The following is a 5375-nucleotide window of genomic DNA, read 5'->3' as shown; positions in this document are numbered from 1 at the left end:
TGTTTTTCCAACCCCTAAAATAACAAGGTCAACTGATTACAACATATCCCAGAAGTTCTCCATGAAAAACTACTCAGAACTGGTCAAAACTGGACCATTTCACCTGCTCCATGGTCAAAGTGTGTTGCATCCCACCTGAATACACACAGTAGGTGCAATGCATGTTGAAAAACCCTTCTATGGGGTATGATGGGTGAGAGTGGACAAATGGCAGGGTCAATCCGCAAGGTGGAGAAGCATGGAATCTTCCAGAAACTTCTCCTGTGACACTTGCCTCTCTGCATTCGACCAGGGATGAGTAAGAGATCATCAATCTCCAAGTGGAATCAAGAACTATCAGAGAAAGGACACTAATCAAATCTCAAAAGCTGACTCATTCCCCTTGCAAACATCTATATATGGATCCCTCATCCCAGAGGTCCAGAGGCTGGGATTTTGTATCTTGTAAGGAAGTGTTGTTGGTTTCTTGGTGCAATATCATAGTGTTGGGTGATCTAAGCTTTTCATGAGGTGAAGAAGGGCTTTCTTGCTGAGAGGATGATGCTAGGTAAGAACTATTAGTTGTAATCCTCTTTTCTCTTTCTTGATTATCAATAAAGCTATTCAAGTTCTCCTCCACATTCTTATATGATTGATGATTTATGCATTTATGTGGTCAATATACATCTGGTCCTATATTGTTTATGATAATAGATCTATGTTCTTGGATAGTGCTATGTTGCTTTGATTCTATAGGTACTCTTTGAAGCTGGGTAGACAAGGAAGCGAGTGGCAAAGACCTATCAGAAGAGACAGGAATCGAGCAAGGAACCAAGTGCAAGACAGAGGTTGTTCTCCTTATTCTTCTCTTATCTATTTCTCATAAAGGAAAACGAAAGTAGTTTTTAGTTTGTTTGTTTCTAAGGTAGCTACCAACCTTAGTGGGACTAGCAACTCTGCATAGACACTAGTTTTCCCGATAAAAAAATGGCGACTCCACTGGGGAGCGAATAGATTGTTTGTTTATCTACATTTTTTTACTTTATAAACTTACAGACGGAGCCTGATGTCAAGCCAGCTAGCCTTCGAACTGCATTTGCTATGCAAGTGCAAAGTAGATCAATGTTGCTTCAGTCTATCTCCAGGTTTTGTTTATGAATTAAACGTTTGATTTACAAGCTCTCTAATTGCCCTTGTTGTGGCTCTCGTAACCTCTTTAGATCTACCCCTGTGATTGATTTACTGATTACCACTTACTCGGCCTAAATCCCTGAACTAAGCTGCAAACTGTGATCCGGAACCCAGCTAAAGTCTCGTCCCTGGTTCATCGCACTCTTTCTTCTCTGAAACCTGAATGCATAGCACTTCCCGAGTGTAGTAGGTGCGTTGCATTTTAGTTTCCTTGTGCTACAGGTGCGCTGATCAGACCTCCTCTGCTCTTAGATTTTGGCTTCTGTGTTCATACTTTTCAGCTCTATTCAGGAGTTTTGCTGCCTGTAGTCAGTACACCTCTGTTTGAAACCCCTTTCCTTGTTGTTATTCTGCCTCCATTGTGCAAAGAACTGTAAATGTTTTTATTTATTTTTAGTCATTTTCAGTTCTCTTTTACAAAGAAGTAGCGTAATTGTACTGTAGTTTCTTGATTTGAAAGTGTCGCAAGTGTCGTTTTTAGTCATAGAAGAGAATCTGATTGTTCTTGATAGATGATTACACTGTTACTCTTGTATTTGATTTGAATTAGTAATTTTTCAAGTGTCGAAGGCAAGTTTTCAATTCCAAATAACAAAGTGTCGTCATTTTCCTCATTTTGTTTTGAAAAGAAGCTTGTTAGTAATTGTCGCTTTGAAAAATAATTCAGATTTGTGCTTAGCTTTCTTTTTATCATTCACACATTAAGAAGGCTGAAAACAAATACATGCATGTGCATTTGCATTTAGATTGTTTGTTGGTTTGATTTGGGACAATACATATAGTGTGTGCTCTCTGCTCTTTGTTGAAAGAACGCCATCTCTCTTTCCTTAGTAGCTAGGATTTTCATTGCAAAAAGAAGATTGAATGACTGTTTATCATCTTAGATTGCATTTTAGGAATTGTATATCTACATCACACGGTGAACCTGAAAGGAAAATTTCTTAAGCAAGGTCAACCATAAAATAAATTTAATGAATCTAAAAATGCTTTGGAACCTAATGCACAACATCTAGAAGTCTAGGCTAGAGACGTATTCCGGCGTCGTAAAGCCTGGTAACTGTTGTTTTCACTGTTGGTTGGGTGATTCCTCCACTTTGAGATGATAAGTGCCAGTACGGACTTGTGCTCCCACGTACCGTCGAGTATATTTTTGGAGACCACAATAAGCTTAATCCTTTATCCATAGGAAGCCATATCTGCCACCCTATCGATCGCAATGCACTGAACACAGCATTGGGAAGATTGACTGCCGTACTGTAAAAAGAATTCTGCAGTTTTGCGATTGGTTTGGTAATCCCTCTATCTAGATTTCCAGAGAAGTCCCTTTCGTTCCTTTTCAGACTCCTTAACGGAAAAGGTCGATCTGAGCACTTGTCACTTCAGGCTCATTAAAAATCAAAGGAGACTACAGTCATCTTTTGTTTTTTCTCGACTCTTAAAAATTGAAAAAACAAGTTGTGTCAAAGCGTCTAAAATTCATCTAATTCGGAAACATACTTTCCCTTGATTTTTAGTTGATCGCGTAATCCATAATCGTGGAAGAAAGTCAATTGAAATCCCGTCGTTCACAGAGGCTTACGAGTCAACCGTCTTTGTCTCCAGAGTCGAAACTGTTACGGACAAAGCAAACTCGTTTAACCGGTTCCAAATCCCCTGGTAAAGTTAGAACAAGTGTTCCAACACCATCGGAGACTTCGGTTACTCCAAACATTTCTGGTATCCCTACCTTTATAGAAGAAGTTCAGCAGCCACCAAAGGATAGTAGAACTGATCCTAGTGTGAAGGTAAACACTTGTGTTACTGAGCCAGCTCCATCTACAGCTGATTCGGAAGGTGTTATTCCCCTAACATTTGTCGTTGCAGATTCTATACCTTCTTCGGCACCAGAAATATTTTACGAACTTGACGGTCTACCTCTTCCACCTAGTCTGATTGCTATAGAAGAGATTATGGAGGATCCTCCATCTAGTACTCCATCACGATTTGGAATCGGGATCACTCTATATCCTTCTTCGTCAGAAATTAGTCTACCACCATCGGAAGCTCCTATAGAATCACTAGGCAATCTTTTGGATAGACTAGAAATGTCTGAACAACCATCGACATCTAGGACTGTGTCATCCGACATAGCAACGACAGAACTTCCTGCTGTCACTCCAACAATGTTCGTCGGCATACCATCTATCCCAACTAGCTCTCAATCACTAAAAGGGGCCCACTCAGGGGCTATTTCAACAGTATGGTCTGTTCCTATTTGTTCATCCAGATTAGTATCTGGGAACTCTTATGTTAAGTCTCAGCAAATTGATCCTTCAGGGTGTCAATTTGGGCAGTCCGGTCATCAAAGGCAAACAATTCCTTTAAGTACTGGATTACCACCGTATGGGGGGTAGTATACCCTTTCATTGTCTCCTCCGGGAGCACAACCATACGAGAATTCACAACAAAATTCAGGTTATGCTGGAATTACATCTAGCGGTTGGGTGCCGATACTGCCTCAACAACCAAGAGTTGTATATTCGATGCAACAATGTTTACCTATGTCAAATATACCAACTACGCCAGCTATTGTGACGGTGTCGCAAGTACAAGCGTTGCCTGTTTTATGACAACCTCAGGTTTCTCAGGTGGTAATGCAACAGCCTCTTGTCCCTGCGACTCAACCACAATCACCAACTAGTGGAATGACACAGGCCCAAACGGGTACAATTACCCCTCATCTTGGTCAAACAGTCAGTTTTGGACAATAGCACATGGCTTCACAACCATGGCTGGTGCAATACCAACAACCGCAATTCCAACAAGTATACCAAGGATCTGAGCAACAAATCTTTACAAATAGTGGCCAGCCGTATATTCAAAATGGTCAAAAACAACCGTTCTACAATGGTTATGCCCATCAACCTTACCAAAGTTACCAGCATCAAATGCATTATGCTGGTATGCAAAGACCAACTGCTCAGGCAATTCCGTCATATCCTGGGTATGCTTCACCAAACCTGAATCAACAGTTACCCTTCGTGGCAACTTTAGAGTTACCAAATCTAAATCGGCTAACAAACGATCCAATTGCTTACACCCCTTGGTGGCCAGTGATTCTGCATAAACTTCCGTCAGATATTCCTAAATTTAATCGAAATCCGGGTGAAGACCCGTCAAATCATGTGATGACATTTCATCTGTGGTGTTCATCAAACACCCTAAACGATGATTCGATTAGGCTTTGCCTTTTTCAGAGGATGTTAACTAGTCCGACAGCAAAATGGTATATCGAGTTACCCAGAGCTTCGTTTGACAACTTCAGTACCCTAGCCACAACCTTTTTAACCCATTTTCAGTTACCGATAAGGTACGAAATGGGAACAGAACTTCTTACCAATTTCAATCAAACAACGCCCACACACATATCTGATCATATTCATGAGTGGCGACGTCGTCGTAGAATGGTAAAAACATATGTTCCTGATCAGCTTTTAGCTGAATGGTTTATTAAGTCATTATTACCTTCCATTATAGAAGATGTGGCAAAAGGAGGAGTCGTCACTAAAGAGCAAGTAATTGCTCATGAACAATATTTAGACTTGATTTATACTCAGTCTGGCACACTCTAAGATAAAATCCCTAACGCTCCTAGACCGGAATTTTCTGTTCCTCCTCCTCCTAAATCGAACAATGAATCTCATGCTAGTGATGGCGTGATTGGTATGACAGGCACGAAATCGAAAAAGGCTACATCTAAAAAGGCTCGTAAGATTTCTAGTCAAAATGCAAAAGAAGAGCTTCTCGCCTCGGAAGTAAATGTCGTCTTGACTAATAAAGGCAAAGAAATGAAGCAACGAGGGGGCAAGAAGAAAAACAAAGAGAAGAAGAAGAAACAGGAAGAATCATCACCTGAAAATTCTTCTGCAAACCCTCCTGAAGATAGGAAAAAAAAAATCCATGCTTAATATGCGATGAGGATCATTGGACAAAAAATTGTCCACATAAAGCTAACCTTAAAAGATTCTTCAAGAATTCAAAAACCTCGGCGGTATTGACTGATCCATTTCCAAATCCAGGGACAAATATGGTTGCTAGTGAAAATGCTTCCCCGTCCCAAGTGCTGATGTTGTCAGTTTCTAAACAACGAAATGATTCTTTGATATCGACAAGGAATAAAGATTACAGGAATCCACAACTGTCGAACAACAAGAATAAAGATCAAC

The sequence above is a fragment of the Pinus tabuliformis genome, chromosome 5_2, assembly GCF_031772625.1.
Source record: "Pinus tabuliformis cultivar Carrire ecotype Pingquan chromosome 5_2, CPIR1, whole genome shotgun sequence".
Classification (NCBI taxonomy): domain Eukaryota; kingdom Viridiplantae; phylum Streptophyta; class Pinopsida; order Pinales; family Pinaceae; genus Pinus; species Pinus tabuliformis.
The sequence above is the reverse complement of the archived record's forward strand: the minus strand, read 5'-3'. Positions refer to the sequence as shown.